This window comes from Polyergus mexicanus, unplaced genomic scaffold, assembly GCF_030449975.1.
Source record: "Polyergus mexicanus isolate NDT 795.1 unplaced genomic scaffold, iyPolMexi1.0 SCAF_25, whole genome shotgun sequence".
Taxonomy (NCBI): domain Eukaryota; kingdom Metazoa; phylum Arthropoda; class Insecta; order Hymenoptera; family Formicidae; genus Polyergus; species Polyergus mexicanus.
In genome coordinates this window covers 2,439,204-2,460,949 of record NW_027223345.1, presented here as the reverse complement: position 1 = coordinate 2,460,949, position 21,746 = coordinate 2,439,204, and the positions used below count along the sequence as shown (strand labels likewise).

Here is a 21,746-nt window from a genome sequence, read left to right as displayed (position 1 = left end):
ATTTTCAAGGATGATCGTTGACAACGAGAAGAACGATCGGGGGGAAAGCGGCAGTTCAGGAGAAGATGGTTCCGAAAGATATATTGGGGAGTAACTTGGGGGAAAGTCAATGACTGTTTCTGTGCGTGTGGTGATTGTGTAATTGCTACTACTACTGTTGGTTAACGTTGACCTAAAATTTATGGAAGTTCGCGTCTTCTGACTCGCGGAACGGACCTTTGCGGTAGCGGGTCGGAATTTGTAAATATTTCCTGATCTGGTTCTCACTATGGAATCGATGATAACGTTATTTATTGCGGGAATAAAAATATAATTAAACGAATTATAGAAACCTACTTTCTTTGCTGACCCTTAATTGGTTGAATAAGTTGACAAACTTGTCGTCCTTTGCTGACGTGTAATGCTGTGCGGGTGCTGGGTTGCTCTAGAGACGACGCCAAGATGAGGACACTGATGTTGAATTAGTCACTCTTTGAGTTTTTTTTCTCTTAATACGCGCACACGAGACTAATTGCCCGGCACTGAATCTATGAATCTCTGAATATATGAATATTGAATCTATGAATGCTGTATCTATGGTTGCTCGAATCTATATGTGCTCGAATCTATCGGTACTTGAATAATCGGTACTTGAATAATGCGTACTTGAATAATAATGCCTGAATAATAATGCTTGAATAATAATGCCCAGTCTTACGAGTTCTTTCTTTTATATAACCCTTTTTTGAGGGCGTCTTCTAATTTTAAGAGTGGGATCTTTCAAAACTTTAACGAATTGAAATTATGCAAAAGTAGGGATTCTTCAAGATTTTAACGAATTAGAATCGTGCCAGTGTCCTCATTCGGCAAGGGGTGTCTCTTATTTTCGTATTTTTACCCGTGCTGATCATCGGTCGGTGAGTTCGATATTAGTTCTTTAAACATTAGCCTTTCCGGGGGAACCTCGCGCACATGATCTGATTAGAAAAGAGTCTTACTTCCTTATAATTATTTTTGTCAACGTTGATGCAGCTGTGTTTATTACTTGTCCGTTAGAAAATTATTATCAGTATTAATGCAGCTGAGTTTATTAAACATTTCGTTAAAAGTTCTTGTTATCTCGTTGTTCTTCCGCCGGAAATTCTATTGCAAAGGGTAGCTGTTATTTTTTATTTATCTCGAGACCAGCATGGTTTCCATCACCGATTTCCTTGCGTCTTTCCCACAGATACTCGTGGATATTGTTACTGACAAATGTCAGTGTTTAAAAGAAACGTATGGCACAAGATGCTTTGCTTATTAACGGTTCGTTCTTATCACCAACTGACAATCGTTACCGCAACGTCGCGGAAGAAAGGAATCGTGGAGTCGCCAGGACGTAACAACGGCATACAACACCATGATGTTCCATCTTCAAACGGAAGTTGAACGGCTTTATTCATGATTTCTGTTATTGGCCACATTATTAGAGTTGATAAATTTTTAACTACATATATGTCCATATCCTGTGACTCACAAGGATAATATGGCAGGGAATTTTTTGTTAAGAATTATTTCCCAATAATGTACCTTTTTCGTTATAACAAATATATTCTATAATAACAATGGTTTTATCTTTGAGATAACAACAGTTATTGGGCTTCTGGTTTGTCAACGTAAAATCGTTAAATTCAATCATACAATAAGCATTGACACAATTCATAGGAAGAACTTTCGAACATTTCTTTTTCAATATAGGAATATTAGATTTGTTCTCAGTAGATTGAAAAACATAATTTTCCGAAATTCTTTTGTATAATTGCTGTAATGGTTTTTCGGCTGGTAATTATTTACTATAACGGATCCAGCTCCAATCACGTTGACCTTGATATATGTTGTCAAGGACATAATCCTGAGTAACTTTTCCTTAAACTTAATCGGCGGTCATTGTTTATTAAAAAGTTATTAACAAATAAAGTTTGAAAAATAAAATATTAATTTTTACATAAGTTTGTAATTTCCACGCAAGAAACGAGGTCTATCTGCATCAGAACCCTGATTTAAATGTGAAACAAGGTCTTTACATACTTAATATAATATTAGAAAAAATCAGTACATATTGGAATAAAAATTTTATTTATTCTACAGTTGCAAACGTACTGTTTTCATCTAAGAGATACAATGTTGCCATTATTTCAAAAAATTTACGTATTCGTTCACAATATTGATATTTATGTTTACCATAAATATAAACTCAGCCATATATTTATATTTTTATTATTGTTAACATAGTTTCGTGAAACTAGATGACTTTCCGTGAAACAAGGTCGATTTCAACACATTCTCTGTTTACAGGACGAAACACAACAATAGAGGGGGGGGGGGGACTCACTACGTTCATGCATAAACTTTCCCATTCTCACAACAATTCTGGACTAAACCTTGTTTCGCATTGTAAAGTATATACATGAATACAGTGCGTTCCGCTCACCCCCCCTTAACCCAAATCAAATTTTAGCTTTAAATAAGAAATAGGTTTGGGTTAGGTTATATCTTCCGGAAGTGGAGTCCTCCCGCAGGGGGGACGGAACCCACTACATCCACGCATACACTTTCCCATTCACACAACAATTCTGGGCTGAACCTCGTTTTGCATTGTAAAGTATATGCATGGATACAGTGGGTTCCGCCCCCCCTGCGGGGGGGCTTCACTTCCGGAAGATATAACCTAACCCAAACCTATTTCTTATTTAAAACAAAAATTTGGTGTGGATTACGTCGTATAACTTAAACCAAATTTTTGTTTCGAATCCAACTTAAACTTTAAATATCTCAAAAATTATAAGAGACCGCCGATTAAGTTATAAGAAAAAGTTATTCAGGATTAAGTCCTTGACAACATATATCAAGGTCAACGTGATTGGAGCTGGGTCCGTTATAGTAAATAATTACCCAATATTCGTATTGCACAATTTATTGCATTAAAGTGCAATAAATTGTCTTCAGACAAAATATTTACTAGGACGACTGGTCCAAGGTACAGTAAAAATTGTCGGAATTCTGTTGCTTTCCAACGAGTCAATTCATCTATAGAACGTGGTTTTCGAGCAAACTCTTTAGATACCCACTTCGACATTGCAATTAACTTTTCGGACAACTGTGCTATTTTTCGTCCACTTAATCTTGATGTCTGATATCCATTTATCCATAATTGCAACAGTTTCTTCGTAACTCCGAGGCATATTAAATGCATGTAATCTAAAGGGAATCGTGAAACCATTGACAGCTGTATAATTGATTCAAAAGGAGATACACCAGTATGATGATCTTCTTGTGTTCTATTTTTGAAATTCTCATCAATCCGAAGAGGTGCATTAGATTCCAAAAATAACATATGATGATTAAGATAAGTGCCTTCTTGCATACACTTTCCACGACCAAAGAATCCGTTGTGTGACTTTGTGCAAGTTACAAATGCCCTTGCAGGACTATCGCAAATTACACTTCTTATTTGTACAGTGTATCGTTTCTCACCAAAAATAAGTCCTGTAGTCCGAAGAATATTATATTCTTGGCAAAAAAGAGTCAAAAAGTCATCTATAGAAGGTGCTTTCGAGTACCCATGATAAGCACTAATTACAAATGGTGTAAACACTTGTAATGCCTTGTTATCAAAAATTTTGCCTAATATTGACCAAATTTGGCTTTTACTGCTTTTTGATATTGGCAGTCCATCAATATTCACATCTATCATAATAACTTCGTTTTCCACTGTGAACTTTGTACGTGTCAATTGTTCAATTATTGCTTTTTCCAAACCATAATGAAAAAAACTTCTATTATCTGCCCATATCTCTACAATACTATTTCTCGGTGTATTTAACAGTGTTCTTGCATCTTTTGGTAGATCGCTGTGACCACATGTACGTAATTTATTTAACAGTTCTGACATAGCAGCATGAGCAATATTATGTTTTAATTTCCAACAACCAATTCGAAAATTGTAGAGATTCAGAAGTGTTTTCCCCGGTATTCTCTTTATTTTCCGGTTCAACAATTAAATGAACGTCTACAATCGGAACATCGGTAGAAAGTTCAGTAAATCTATCATTATCTAAATTTGAATCATTAAGTAAGATGCACTGTTGTGTAGGTACATTCATATCGGCTATCGACTCTTGAATCTCTAAATTGACTCTTGTACTGACTGTAGGTCTATGGACATGATATAATTGATTGCTGCTCTGATTGTCTTTGATAAACTTGAAGGCGCCGATTTTTTTGCCGCGCACATAATACTCGAAAAGTTTTCGGCATCTGTTAATAAATTTAATAATTATAATAAAAATTATATTATGAATACATAAGGTTTTTAAATTTATTTTATACTTATTGTTATATTTATTATTTTGTTGTATTATTTTATTTTAATTTATTTATTATTTTATTTATTTTATATTATTTTATTTATTATATTATTATATTTATTATTTAAATTTACTAAATTTAAAACTAATTTAAAATTTAATTTAAAAATATAATCTTATATTCTTTATATATATATATATATATATAATTTATCATTGAGAAATGTTAAATAACATTATTAATACAAATGATTGCATCAGATAAATTCGATTTTTTTAGAGATAACTTCTTATTTTATTTTTATACATAAAAGTCTATTTTCTTTAAACATTAATAAATCAATCTTGATTTATTAAAAAATCAAATAAAAACACATTAATTTAATAAATAAATTCAACACAATAAATGGAAATAACCCAGTAAGCAATTTGATAACAAATTGTTGCCAAATTGACATCAAATTCGCTCAAAACTTGGTAACAAATCCAGTGCCATCTGTGTCCGCATTAAGCTTGTGTTTTGGTGACAAAGCTTGTTGACATAACCTGACAGCAAATTGACGGCAAAAACCGAGCAAAGCTTGACATGATTTGACGTCAAATTGATGGCAAAAATCGACCAAGATCTGCGCAAGACAATCTGACAGCAGATTGTCAGCAAAAATCGAACAAATTCTGCAGCTTTTGGCCATTCATATAAAAGTATATATTTAAATAGATTTAAAGCCTTAACCCTAAGTAACAAAATGATGATAAGTTTTGGTCATAAAATGACCATTAGATAATTAGACATTATATAAAATCATATATTAATATGTTAAAACATATAGGTAAATTCAAATAACTTAATTTATAAAATTAAAGATCTTTTTGGACAGAAATTGTTTGAATAAGTGAAAATCGAACAATTATCTGTCCGATTTGCCAAAAATCAATTCAATATCTGAATTTCCTGTATAAGAATTATGTCAAAAATTGAACTGATAGAAATATATATATTATAATATTATTAGCATTTTGTAGGCTTTATATACACTCATGACAAGAATTTGAATACGGGTATAGATAATGAATAACGCGCCGCATAGCGATAAGCGACTGAACTATTTTATAATACTTTGTAATAAGCTGCAGATTTTGTTCGGTTTTTGCTGCCAATTTGCCATCAGATTGCGCACTCTAGATCTTGCTCAGTTTTTGCCGACAATCTGATGTCAGTCATGTCAGCAAGCTTTGCTCGGTTTCTGCCGCCAATTTGCTGTGTAGTTATGTTAGCAAGCTTTGCTTGATTCTTGCCGGCAATCTGCCAGCTTAATCGGTAATAACAACTCTTGTACCAAATTTGTAGCCTTTTTGCTGACAATAATTTGTAGCAAGCACTTGGCAATATCTGTTAGAACAGATCTGGCTGACTGGGAATATAAATTACTTATTCAATATTCGAATATTTATATCCAACAGATATATAACGTACTAACATGTATTATGTTACGTATATGTTAGTAGTAATTTCTCACTCATAAATGTAACATATTTGTAATATAACATATATATGTTACATTATTGTTATTCTGTAATTATATTCCAGATAGCACAATGATATCTTGAAATTATAGAATGCTGAGGAAATTTGATTAACTTCCATCTCCTACAATATCGATGAGTCAATATGCTATCTGGGATATAATTACAATGTAACTACAATGTAACATAAGCTATATATTACAAATATTATATCTATGTATGAAAAATTAAAACTACCATATCTATATATATATGGTAGTTTTAATTTTTCACACATAGATGTAATTTTTGTAATATATAGCTTATGTTACATCTGTTGTATATATATATATATATATATATATATATATATATATATATTGTTGCGTCCGCGGATCGAAATCGATATAACTCGAATCCGCGTGACACAACCGACACTCGCGTACCGCAAGTAAATAATTAACACTCCTTTGAAAGAACGAAAGGAACTTTAATATAATAACACAGAACACTATTATACAAGGAACACAGAACAATAACGGTTATCGTAATCTCGAATACGTCCGCCCGGAATGGCATCCGTCGCGAGACTCCAAGATGGCCGATCTCTCCTCAGATGAACGCCGTTGTTTAACAACAACCCTTAGCAACGTTCTCCCGGAGACGGGTACAGCAGATTCAGGAATAACGGTCACAGACGACCCGCAGGGACGCAACAATATATATATATATATATATATATATATATATATATATATATATATATATATAAAGGGGTTGGTCACTAGTGGTTATAGTGTACAAAAATTACTTATGATACGGATTACCTTTAAATTATCTCAGATTATTTAAGATGACAGAAATAGTTAAAGGATTATTAACACCCTGCATATTATAGGACCATATAATATGTATCCATTCTCAACATCCTAAATATTATCTTTTCATGGCCACTTAAAATGCCAAAAATTACCTTGGATTACCCAAAATTTCCTATAGATTCCTGCTAAATTACCTAACCCTTGTATACACATAAATTACTTCAGTGACCAACCCCTCGATATATATATATATATATATATATATATATATATATATATATATCTGTTTGCTGAGTAATCATTTTTAACAATATACAATAAATATTTTATTAATGCGACAAAACTACCCAGTCAGCCAGGTCTGTTCTAACAGATATTGCCAAGTGCTTGCTACAAATTATTATCAGCAAAAAGGCTACAAATTTGGTACAAGAGTTGTTATTACCGATTAAGCTGGCAGATTGCCGGCAAGAATCAAGCAAAGCTTGCTAACATAACTACACAGCAAATTGGCGGCAGAAACCGAGCAAAGCTTGCTGACATGACTGACATCAGATTGTCGGCAAAAACTGAGCAGGATCTAGAGTGCGCAATCTGATGGCAAATTGGCAGCAAAAACCGAACAAAATCTGCAGCTTATTACAAAGTATTATAAAATAGTTCAGTCGCTTATCGCTATGCGTCGCGTTATTTATTATCTATACCTGTATTCAAATTCTTGTCATGAGTGTATATAAAGCCTACAAAATGCTAATAATATTATAATATATATATTTCTATCAGTTCAATTTTTGACACAATTCTTATACAGGAAATTCAGATATTGAATTGATTTTTTGCAAATCGGATAGATAATTATTCGATTTTCACTTTTTCAAACAATTTCTGTCCAAAAAGATCTTTAATTTTATAAATTAAGTTATTTGAATTTACCTATATGTTTTAACATATTAATATATGATTTTATATAATGTCTAATTATCTAATGGTCATTTTATGACCAAAACTTATCATCATTTTATTACTTAGGGTTAAGGCTTTAAATCTATTTAAATATATATTTTTATATGAATGGCCAAAAGCTGCAGAATTTGTTCGGTTTTTGCTGACAATCTGCTATCAGATTGTCTTGCGCAGATCTTGCTCGATTTTTGCCATCAATTTGACGTCAAATCATGTCAAGCTTTGCTCGGTTTTTGCCGTCAATTTGCTGTCAGGTTATGTCAACAAGCTTTGTCACCAAAACACAAGCTTAATGCGGACACAGATGGCACTGGATTTGTTAGCAAGTTTTGAGCGAATTTGATGCCAATTTGGCAACAATTTGTTATCAAATTGCTTACTGGGTACTCACTTTGTTTTACACTGGGATCACCTTCTGTTAGAGAAGCTTTTTCTTTAGAGAAGCCTCCTTTAAATGCCTTTTTTCTCAATTGTCACTGCAATAGAAAAAAATACAATTTTAATTACAATAAATTAATATTAATTTAAATGAACACTATATCAGCATTGGTCATTTCATCGTTAAACAGTAGTGGCATATATGCTATTCGAATAATTCATGTACTAATCTTGAAACATTTAAAAAGATATATAATATATTGTATAATAGATAATATCTTATAAGTCAAATATGATATTGATATATGTCTAGACACCTTGGTTGTTTTCCAGCAAGGGACACAGGCAACACAAAGTCACACAGTGTTCAACATAATGTTTTCCTAAGACACAACTCGACACAAATATATACAGCTAAAAAGGTGAATCGAGGGATTTGTGTTCACACTCTCCAGTGTAGTAGTTGGCAAGACAAGACCTCTTAAGGTCAGCAAAAGCCAATTAACCATAGAAAAAAAAGAATCACTCTCCAGTGTCTGACACTGTGTCTATTTGTGTCTCATTGTTGGAAAACGCCCAATGTGTATGAATAGTAGTTAACTATCTTCCAGCAACAAGACAAATAGACAGTGTCAGATACTAAAGAGTGATTCTTTTTCTTGTATAGTTTATTGGCCTTTGCTGACCTTAAGAGGTCTTGTCTTGCCGGCCACTGCACTGGAGAGTTATGTGAACACAAATCTCTCGACTCACCTTTTTAGCTGTGTGTATTTGTATCGAGTTGTGTCGTTGTAGAAAAGCATTGTGTCGAACACTGTGATTTTGTGTCGTGTCCCTAGCTGAAAAACAACCTATATTATGAGAACGGCATTGTCGTGTATTATGTTTCATATTGATGTTATATACTCTAATATAATTAAGTCTTTACATGACAATTATATATCATTACACTATCGATATTATATAAAATTAGCGTAAACCACTGACAATGAGTATTAAAAATGCATTCATCATTACATTGAAACTACAATTATGAATGCATTAATTTTCCATTACAATTATACCCAGGCAACATGCATATTGTCTAAAAGATATATCTTTAAATGGTTATTTATATTACTTATTGACTAATGTATTAATATTTTTGATATTTAATCACATACCGTAACTTTTCTTTTTTCTTCTCCTTTATCTATCTCCCGTAGTAAGAAAAAATATGTATACGTTTCGAAATTTGCTTCAATGTTCTGAATATTTCTGACTCAAAAGATAGAGGATCCAAATGTAGGATATAATCCACAATAAAGGACACTCCACGTGCTCTTCTTCTTCTTCTTCTTAATCTTTCGTGACCCTGTCGCAAGTACGACTTCTGGTCATCAGCGGGTTGGGTTGATCCTTGGCATCAATTTCTTGTAGTCGTACTTATTGTGATTACAGCCACGAGCTCTTGATTCACTCAAATTTTTTACTTTCGCAGTTTTGCGTTTCGCTTGTTACGAATGCTACGTTCACTACACAGCACACGCCTCAGTTTCAGTAGAAGAATGGCGCCAAGTAGCGCCAAGTGGCGCCAACAGCGGTACGTGATAAGCTCTGATTGGCTGGTACATTTTGCACAGGAACAAGAATCGATATGATTCGCTTACACGGCAATTAGAGCTAGTGACGCTGTTGATGCTTCTCTTTTATTTGTGTGAAGCTGAATATACCGAAATACGAAAAAATATATCATTGTTTTCATATTATAATCTTCGAAATCAATCATATAATTCTTTTTCAATAAAGAATAAACATTTTTACACTTAGTCATTTCCTTAAGTTGATCTATGAATTTAGCTATTCATGTGAAATTATTCCTTTCTGATATTGAACATAAAAGAAGCTTTTAATTTATCAAAAATGTCTAAGTTGTCTTACATCGACAATTAAAGTCAGCAAAACTCCAGCCTAGAAATAGTTGACTTACAGTCGACTTAAAAAGTCGACTTCAAGTAGACTGAAAAAAGTTGACTATCAGCTGGCAAACAGACACCCGTGCTGTGTGGGTTCCTTGATCTCTTTTCTAATTTTAATGCTTTGCTTTACTCAGCTCTTTCATACACTTTTCTGTGTCACTTTATTGTTTTATCCTTTATTATATTAAGAAATCGGTCGGGTTACGACAACTTATTACTTAATAACTGAGTTATTACATTTATAATTAATTAATTAATAAAAATTGTAATTAATTAATAAATAAAGTATTAAATAATTGATAATGATGATGATGATGATTATGATCATGATGATAATTATTTTGATGATAATAATGATCAAAAGAGAAATTATTAAGACAAATAAATTTTTTGAGAATTAAAAAATAATAATTTTGTTTAATATTTCAAAAGAGAAATAAATTTTATGTGAATTAAAGTTATATATAGTCTTGAACAATTTTATATTTGTTAGTGTAATTAATTTATTAATTATTTTTAATATATTTAAAATAAAATGCCAAGACGTAGAATTGAACGTACTTTAGAAGAAGAAGAGGAATTACAACGTCAACGTCGTGAAAGGAATGCAGAGAATCAGCGTCGTCGTCGTGAGATTGCGAAAACAATCGCTAATAATAGTAATATAAATTCTATGAATGTTGCACCACTTTATCGAAATTGTGCAGAAAGTCAATCTCGTTATCGATCACGACAGAAAAATCAGCCTCGTTTAAATAATAATAATACAATGTTAATTAATAATGTTATTGAATATTATATTGGTTCTATGGACGTGTCTTATATTCATTGCAATGCAAAACATTTTGCATCTGAAAGAATATCTAATAGGGGAAATTCTTTTCACAATTGCTGTAATCATGGCGCAGTGTATTTGCAACCTTTACCTGAACTTCCTCAATTTATTCGTAGTTTATTCGATGGTAGTCATGTAAAATCTGATGATTTTTTTCAATATATTCGTAGTTATAATAGTTCGTTTTCATTTGCATCATTTAACGCTAATTTAATTAACTTTCAAGATAGACGACTTGGTCCATATTGTTTCAAAATACAAGGGCAAATTTATTATCAAATTAATACAGCATTATATGCTGCATAAAATGAAAGTCCTTCTTTTGGTCAACTTTTTATTGTGGATTCAAATGAAGCGATAGATCATCGTCTTAATCAAAATTCATATTTAGATTTTGAAATTGTACAAAATCTGGAACATATAATGCGGGAAATTAATGTATTTGCTCAATCTTATCAAATGATGGGTGAGGAATTCGAAAATCAACGGCGTTTAGAAATGGAATCTGGTGAATTATTACCGGAATTACAATTATTATTTATTTTAAGGCCAGGTATGGATCGACGTCGATATAATGCTCAGAGAACTAATAAAGTAGCTGCTGTTTTTTATACAACTGCTGATGGAGAAATTCCAGAATCATACGTTACAATACGTAATAGAAATACTAAAATTTTACAAAAAGTTAGTATTATGGACCCAAATGTTGAACCATGGATATATCCATTGTTTTATCCATATGGCACTCAAGGATGGCATCGTTATTTAACAAAATTAAATAGTGATAGACGAATAACTAGAGGATAGTATATTAAATATTGTATGGGTATTCGCGGGATGAATTTAATGTTTTTTTATTAGGACGTCGCTTATTTCAACAGTGGTTGGTAGACAGTTATGTAAAAATTGAAAAAGATAGAATTGATTATTGCAAAAATCATCAAAAAGAATTACGTACTGAAACATATCAAGGTTTAAAAGATTATATACAAACTATGGCGAATAATTTAAATACTCGTATTGGAAGAATGGTTTTGCTTCTTTCTACATTTATTGGATCGCCGCGTAATATGTTACAAAATTATCCAGATGCAATGGCAATTGTTAGTAAATTTGGTAAGCCAGATCTTTTCATTACCATGACTTGCAATCCAAAATGGCGTGAAATCGAAGAAAATCTCTTCCCCGGTCAACAAGCTTCTGATAGACCTGACATTTGTACTCGTGTTTTTAATATTAAAAAAGATTATTTAATTGATTTAATCATTAAGCAAAAATTCTTTGGTGAAGTAGCAGCGTTTGTGTACGTTATTGAATTTCAAAAACGCGGTTTGCCACATGTTCATATGTTGATTACTTTAAATTACAATTTTAAAATAACAACTCCACAGATTGTTGATAAATACATTTCTGCTGAAATTCCAGATCCATGTGAAAATCGTATTTTACATGATATAGTTATGAAACATATGATTCATGGACCTTGTGGCGATTGGTGTTTCGTAGATGGACGTTGTTCGAAACATTATCCGAAACCTTTTTTCGAAGAAACTAGAATGGATGAAGATGCTTATCCTTATTATCGTCGACGAGATAATGGTAGAAATTTTAAACATCCTGGCGGATATATAGTTGATAATCGTTATGTTGTTCCATACTGTCCTATTTTATCGATTATATTTAATTGTCATATTAACGTTGAAATAGTTTAGAAGTATCAAATCAGTTAAATATCTGTATAAATATATTTATAAAGGACATGATGTTGCTGCTATAACCATTGAACCAATAACAGAAAATGTTATTATTGATCATGATGAGATACATAATTATATCGAAGTTCGTTATGTTGGACCTAGAAGCCAGTTGGCGTATTCTTGGTAAAAAATTACAAGATAAAAGTCATGCTATAATGCGTTTGCCAGTCCATCTTCTTAATGAACAAAATATTATAATCGAAAATGAAAATATTGATGACGCAATGACTTCTGCTTTAAATCAAGTTACTATGTTAATAGATTATTTCTCATTAAACTTATGCGATGAAGAAGCAAGACAGTATTTATATATAGAAATTCCACGCTATTATACATTTAAAAAAGAGAAAATTAATGATAGAAATGTATTGCGTTGGGTTAAACATAAAAGTCATTATAATTGTATAGGACGAATATATTCTGCTAGTCCAGCACAAACAGAATTATATTATTTACGGTTATTATTGCTTACAGTAAAGGGGGCTACAAGTTTTAATGATTTGAGAACTGTAAATGGAGAATTTTGTCAATCATTTTCAGCGGCATGTTTGGCGTTAGGTTTAATCGAAGATGATGATGAATGGAAACGAGCTATGAACGAAGCTGTTGGATGGATGATGCCTCGACAACTTCGTAGATTATTTATACGTATATTATTACATTGTCAGTCACTACATCCTGAAGAGTTATGGGAAATTTTTAAAGTAGCAATGTCTGAGGATTACGTTCGACATTTTGGTATGTTACAAGGACAAAATAAAGTTTATGCGCAAATTAATAGTATGCTTCGTGCGGAAGGTAAAAGTCTTGCTGATTATCCACAAATGGAACAGTTAATAGAAAATAGCGGAGAGGAGGATTACATGACCCTTGAAGAAACTATGGAAATAGGCACTGAACAATATAAACAATTAAATGATAAGTAAAAAGAAATAGTCGATCTTTTATTAAATAGATTAGATAATAATAATAATCATAATAATCATTGTTTTTATATTGATGGTCCGGGTGGATCAGGTAAAACATTTATATACACAACTGTCTATTATTTTGCTAGAATTAGAAATAAACGTGTGTGCACAATGGCTTTTACGGGCATTGCAGCGACATTACTACCTATTGGAAAAACAGTTCATAAGACATTTGGATTATCGGTTCCATTATTTGCTGATTCATCATCTGCTATTAAAATCCAGTCAAAAGAAGCTCAATATTTGAAGGAAACTGAGATTTATATATTTGGGATAAAGCACCAAATTTAGATCTTAGACAAGACTGCTGACGCGTCATTTCAATCTTTTCGTTCAAACACTGCGTATAATCGTCGAATGTTATCGTTCTCGCGACGACGTTACTCTTGACGCCTTTTAATTTTGTCGTGTCTTTCTTACCATCTACTCGCAACGCGTACATTTTTGCCCTAAGCCCGACAAATTCGGTCATGATGGCGCCATTATTTTAATCCTTCATTAATCCCGGTATCTTTTTATTCGCGAGTGGTATACCGTACACATTGTCCATAATCGCTGGTATCGAATCTGTCGACGTTGCGCTTTATATTCTCATATACATCTTCACTCGATGTGATATATGAGACTGTCAGTGTCGGTATACATGACTTTACATTTCTCTCGATACATAGGTACCATGTAATCGTGGTGAAACTCGTACAAACATGTCTTGTATACACATACCCACGTAGATTGGTTTATTAAATTTAACTTCGAGATTGCGCAATTCAACGGCGATCTCCAAAAGATTCTCCAAAAACACGTTTCTACTATAAAAATTTGGTTTTGCGATCATCACCTCTGCGCCATATCTACCATCCCAATGTGTCACGAGCTTAATATTAACGTGATTGCGCACCTTTTCCATCGTTTTGCCAAATACCGCATTATTCATTAATTTATATAAATTTTTTTCAAAATCATTTTTCGCGAGTGTTCGGAATTGTGTATTGAGTTCGATATAACTGCGAAGCCATGGAGATTGCGAAAACTGTAATATTCGATGTATTTTTGTAACTCGAAGCCCGAGTCGCGTGCATTGCTGCAAGTTGTGGTAATGTATTACGTAACGCTTCTTATCATATAAGGTTGCGAGCAGCTTATCCTGCCGCTTACCAGGTGGTTTGTCGCGTGTCGGGCAAAACGGTAGGTCAGTGTGCGCATCGTGAACACGTTGCGGATACTCGAGATCGACTTTAAGGATGTAGCTTATAGACGAATCGAGCGCGATCGATGATGTATTAAAATCGGATACGTCGTCGGCCCATCGAAAATCTGCATAAGGCAAGGATTGACACATTGCCCATCCGTACAAATTATTTACATCAAAGTACGTGAGATACGTTGAAGGTTTCGATGGATCGTACGATTGCATATACTTGTTATTAGCATGTGCGTATCTGTTGGAACATTGACTCAAACCGCCGCGTATTCCGCGTTTGATAAACATAACCATGTCGATATCCGTAAGCAATTCGAATGTAATATTCGTATGCTTCAACATGGCGTCCCACGTGTATCCGGGAAGAGTGTAGTAATACGCGGGGTCGAGCCCATAACTTTGCCCACAACTCTCGCGGAAATTTTCATAAATGTCTGCTAATAACAACACATCAAAGTCGCTATATTCGCCTAGCGTTCGAATGGAGAACCGCTCCCACACGTTCTCGGCGTGCGCGTAATCGCTCTCGGATATTGTGTCACCGGTCAAGGAACTGTAAAATGATTCGCGCGGTGGTAAACACGTATTTTGCAACCTGTCGACGCAGTCAATATATTCGTACAGAAAGACACCCTTCCGTGTTAATAAATTGAAATTGTCATTCGATAAATTTCGAAATTCAGATTTTAAAATTTTGAGTTTGTCTTTATTCAAGAATGATGCCAATTTATCGAGACTAGCTGTGAGAAATTTATACGAATCGATAAAACGCAATTTAATATGATTTTTTTGTTTCTCTTCGGTAAGTTTAACATTTTTCGTAAATGATATATATTTTTCGTTTGTTATCGGAAGTAACTCGATTCCTTCTTCGAACGCTGTAGCTATGTCCTTTATAATAAAATGTGCATCGTAACCAAATAAATTATGAAAAACTATTGGAATGCAAAAAGAATCTTTATAATTTAAATTGCAATTTGAATGCGCGGGACCTCTGTATCGCCCGGTCAGATGGCAATGATCGGGTACGCGTGTATCGTCTTGTACGAATGGTTTCTCGCAAATGTGACATTGTGTCGCGCTATGAAAATTTTCCCATTCATCAGATGTTAAATTTACCATGGGGACATTAGCTGATAAAATAATTTTTACACGTTGCGCTAAATTTTTTAGTTCTTCGACGAACCATGACATGCAATCGATATCGCGACGGGAATGATACGCGGATAACGAATCATCGTACGAACAATGTACATAATATGCTATGTTAAATACTTTATGATGTTGGTAGTTTCTCTCTTCCTCCGTCTTCTCTAAAACACACTCCATCACGACGAAAGGAAGCCGCTCTTTTCGATTATAGTTGTTGAACGTGAGCCACTTGTCCTTATCGCTCGGTAATCGGATAGCGCACTCGTTCATCTCTCGACAGTCCACCGTATGTGACTGTAACTTGTCGTTCGAGCCAAAGTAGTGCAAACATCTGTAAAAGAAATAATTTTTAATTTTTGTTCAAAGATTTCTGCAATTAAATTTATTAAATATATACGTACCGATCGCAGATATATTTTTGACCATTATGTCTGCTCAATTGCGAGGTCACGAGGCGAGATAGATTCTTGATCCACGCGAAATGTCCAACGTTATTGTCTTCAATGTACAACAAGTTGACGTGTTTGTCTCTTTTCAGCTCACTCAGACGTATCGGGACAATGTTCTTTTCCTCGATACTATATACATTGATTGAGATATCGTTGGCAAGTTCGAATTTTTTAATTTGATTCACAGTCACTGGAAACTCAATATCCTGGAGATTCAGCACTGTCGTATAATCAGGATACGAAGATTCCCGTTCCGCATTTCTTTCAGCTGGATGTAGAGCGGCGACCACAGACCACGCAAAACACGCATTGTCATTAAATTGCACGTTGATTACCGCTTTCTTTTTTGTTATTTCTCGCGGTAATTTTTAATGACATCCCGCGCGCAAAGGATTATATTTATTTATATTTACGATTAAATCGAGTATTCGCGACAATGCCCACCCGCTATCGCGTTCCTGAAATCCTTCGAGCGATGCTAGAGTGGGCTCGACGACGCGTCGCTCGTACCATTCGCGTAAATCGGATGTGCGAAAAAGTTCATAGTTTCTCGTATTGATACTTTTATTTGGGCGCTTATCACCCGTCACAAATTCACCATTGAACAATGTATTAATTTTCACATCAAAGTGTTTTTTCATCACATTTTGCACGTGTTCGAGCACAATGTCTTTGGCATCCTCGAAAAATTGACGAGGCTCGATGTGATTATGATTTATAACCGCACCAGTCATAATGCGGCTCTCGAACGCCGTATCGATTTCTCGCCAAATCAATCCGTGTTGCCGCGTACTGCATCCTGCACCCGCATGTACAAAACGCCAACGTAACGAGTTCTTCAATCCCTCGAGTCGTGCAATTCGGGCAATCATCGATTGTCGAATCCCGATCGATAATCGTGGACGTTTCATTCGGCTTTGCTCTTTGACCGATTCGATATATTCGTCGCATCGTTGCTCCCACGCAACGTACTCCTCTATCGAATTCACCCTTGCAGATTGCTCGCATAGATTTCATTCGGCATTGTTTTCCACCATATTTCTAAATTTATGCCAAAAGTTTTTGCTAACAAGATGCGCTTAATAATAGCTCTTGTCTCGGAACTCTTGGCAAAAATACTGACAGGGTGTGCCTCTTTATCATGATTTTATATTCTATCTTGATATCTCTTTCCATCATGTGTATCAACTAAATCTTTATTTCGTGATTTGTCACGTACATTTTGACTAATGTCGATTATTGCATTTTTTTTGTCATCTAGAGATGATGTCAAATCCCAGGTGAATCGCAAAAGTTTCAAATTACATGCTGCTGTCCAAGTATGTTAGTGCAATTTAATCATGAGGATTATCCCTATATTTCACGATTTTGTCATGTTTTGACACGTGCGTTTGGATATCTGAGGATGATGTCATCGCGAAGCAGCCGCACATCGGCGCTTGAAAATTTTATATTACGTTGCATTTTTTGTGCATTCGGCTAAATCTCACACCTGGTGATGATGATGTCATCTCAGCCTAGATGCATCGAAAAAGTTTTAAATTACTTGTATATTAGCACAATTTAACCTTGATAATTATTCTTATATTTCACGATTTTGTCATGTTTTGACACGCGCGTTTGAATTCTGATATCTAGGATGATGTCATCGCGAAGCAGCCGCACATTAGCGCTTGAATAGAAAAATTGATAAAATATCGCGTCGGCAATAATCCCCACCACATTGCAATTTTGCAACGCTAATACATATTTTAAATATGTTTAATACGTTCAGTATTGCATCGACCACTTGTGTGAAAGGTCATATAAAAATGTATCCCACTGAAGGAAGCCGCATGAATTATTACGTTCCGATTCAAGATGCTGATGAAACTTCACAGTGTAAGAAGAAGAAATGTAACAAGTAAGTTTTAATTAACTTAAAGAATTTTTATACTTTTTAAATATTTTTTTACACCTTTTAAATAGTTATATAAATAATATTGTTTTTACTCCCTAGCATTTCATCCGAGCCTCGTCGCGCGGTTCGTATACTCGGAAGACGATACGCCTTAACCCCGACGTTATACAAATATTTGGACATTGGAATAAACGTTGGAACTGTATTATGCGTGGAATTGATTCTCGGCGATAATCGGGGCAACCAAATAATATTGCCTTTTGAAACGTGGAAATCGTTAATGCAGAAACGTGCGGACATTGAACGACTTCTACAATCGACTGAAATCCCATTGCGGATTCGAGATTTGACATTCGAAGTGGTTAAAATATCTGATTCGAATATTATAAAAATAGGATTATCCAATAATTCTTTATATATGAAACCGCCAACTCTATTCTATTTATTCGATTTTGAAAAATGCATAGATCATATGTATTACTGGTTATACGAAAACATGCATATTGTAAATGAAAAATTCAAACAATTTGTAACTGTTTTACAACAAAATAATATCGTTAATGTACGCGACGCTGCAAAAACGATACATGAAAGTGGCATGTTTAACAGCGAATCGCTCATAGATTGCGAGTTATTGACATGTGCTGTAAATGATATTCTTCACGAGGCTTGTAATAAATAAGTTATTTTACTAATTATCTGTGAATTTAATTATCCCATTCTTTATGTATGTATGTATGAATAAAAACGGTGTAATAGATATGCACAGTCTACAAAATTTAACTTGCGAACTCTATCCTTCTCCTACACGCGTGCATGCCCCGCACTATCTCTCTCGCACCGTCTTGCGAACGCCGTATCATCCACGTGCATGCTTTGCGCTATCTGTCTTTCTCTCTCTCTCTCTCTCTCTCAAGTGCATGCGGACGCTATCCCTCTCCCACACATTGCGAACGCCTCGCGCCATCCTTTTCCAACGTGCATGCAAACGCTATCCATGTCTTACGTTCATATGGACGCCTCGCGCTATCCTTCTCCCACACCCATAGAATATCATTAGCGCTATCCTTCTCTTACACATTGCGGACGCCTCGCGCTATCTCTCTCACACCTATTCGCGGCATCGTACTTTCGCGTTCCCTCTTCCCCGCGGGTCCCTCGCTAACCGATTTCGTGCGGTCCCCCTCCCCCCTCACGCGGACTCCTCGCCTACCGGTTAGGTTAGGTTAGCGGGTCCCTCGCCTCAAGTTAGGACGCGGTCCCCCTCCCCCCTCTCCGCGGACCCTTGCCTACCGGTTTCGCCGCGGTCCCCCCGCGTGATATCATACCCCCCCCGATCCCGCCCCCCTCAGAGGACCGTGGCTTAGAACCCGCATAGCTATACCACTTATATTTATAACAATAATATAAATTGATATAATATATGTGTATATAACTTTACTATTATATTAATAATATATTTATTTACTATTATACTATATATTTATACTATATATATAATATGTTAATAGTTCTTCGGAAAGCAAAACACCCGTGGATTCGTCTAAAATATAGAGTTTTTATTAAATTATAAAATTGTTAAGGCTATTTACGCATGTGTTATACTAACCTAAAATATAGAGAATCGACAATTAAATGTTCGTGCTTCCCTAAATTCTCTCGTCGCACAGTTTTGTGGTGGTGGAAGATTTCGCTTATTTAATATTTGACGATTGTTTTAATGCAAATTGTAATGTTTATAACTCAGATAACTCTAATCGAATCGCGCCAACTACTACTCGTTCCGCTTTTTCTCGGCCTCTCTCTATCTGCTCCTTCTCTGCTTCTCTCTCCCATTAAGTGGTGCCATCCAGTGGGACCCTTTTCTCATGTGTCCAGCACTTATCGACACTTAGACAGAGCTTTCATATATATATTTATTTTTATTATACTATACTTATATTATACTTACATATACTATATGTCACACACACACATATTATATATATTTATAACTTTATTATCTATTTCTTATAATATTTTTATTTTTTATTACTATGTATTAATTTTTGGTATATTTTTAGTTTATTTCCTCAACCTCATAGTTTTTGTCAAGAATGTTTTCTTCACTATTGTTTCCGTCAATATTTTCTTTTGCTGTCTCTCTTTTATTTATCTGTGTTGCAAAGCGTAACCACTCTGCAACTACCATTTTCGAATTCTGTTCCCGTGCATATGGTATAATGCGACGTTACCTCTCCTGAAAAAAGAGAAAATATAATCGTTTTAATAAAATCGTTATAATAAAATATAATTTGTAGAGTTAACACATCTCTATAACATATTTTTAATCATTTTTATAAAATGTAACTTTGAGACTCTGAAATTGTTTCGTAGTCCTTTCCAGGAACATTTCATGGAACATTCATTTGTTAAAAGTAGATAGTGGGCACTATGGAGCGTCAAAACAAACCCTCACCCCTCGGCCCCTGGCGCCGACCACCTGCTGTGCCCGTCTGGGGCCCCCTCTCCAAAGGTGTCTGCAGAAAAAAAAGAGTGGAGAGGACTCGTGGACATTTACAAGACAATTTTCTTTCTTAAATTTTTTAAAAAAGTTTTTTTCTTTAAATTTTTCCCTTAAAATTTTTTTATTCTTTTGTTTTTTCCGGGCGCGTGAGCATGCTTGGGTTCAAACCTGGGTCCTCCAAACAGGGTCCTAGTATGTTGGGCTAGCTGAAAACTTATTAGAATGGAAGTTAAACGCAGTATTTGTGGAGAGTAGGCCATCGCCAAGATAGGGTCCTTGATGGTCCGATTGGTTCTGCCCAGTCCTCTGATTGGTTCCGCCGGTTCCGTCGATTTAGAGCGGGTTGGAAAAGCGAGCTAAAAAATAATTCGTGGGAGAAAGCGGCCAAGATGCCTCTGACGGAAAACAGACGTGATGACAAAATGGACCGTCGAGACTGAAGATGCGTCTAGGCATAAGGCACCCACCCTCCCCACCCCCTTACAGAAAACCGAAAGATATCGTGCGGTATACAACATCGCCTCATCGCTCCCTTTAGAGGAAAACCGGTGAGATGTACGGTATATGTCACCCACCCTTCTTCGCCCTTTCTGTTGAAAAGAGAAAAATTGGATAAGCTACCGCTAGAATAAACTAGGTGCTATGAAGGGGTAAAGAACACGTGCGTGTATGTACGGGTATGGTTGTCCGAGCGGTCGAAGCCCGCTATACAGGTTGATGTACGGTAAAGTCATCGCTAGAGATGATAGAAAGGGTCTTAAAATATATACGGGTACCTGAGACTGTTTAACGCTGAGTCTTAGGGCAGAGACTATGACGTCACTAAGACGCAGAGAAGAAAGGAAGGGAAGAAAAGTATTTTCACCTGGTTGCTTTGAAATAAAAAACATCTTTATTTACAATATATTACGCGGGAATATGGAACATTGTATAATAAAAAATTTACATATAATTAAATATTTATTTACAAAAAAATTATTTTCACCGCTGCGAAAAATACACGAAAGTATATTACATAATATAGCGA

At 34.7% G+C, this 21,746-nt stretch overlaps 1 pseudogene; it reads right to left on the bottom strand.

The window, feature by feature from the left end:
- Positions 1 to 2,893: 2,893 nt before the first annotated feature.
- Positions 2,894 to 8,793, bottom strand: LOC138943071 (uncharacterized; annotated as a pseudogene).
- Positions 8,794 to 21,746: the final 12,953 nt, after the last annotated feature.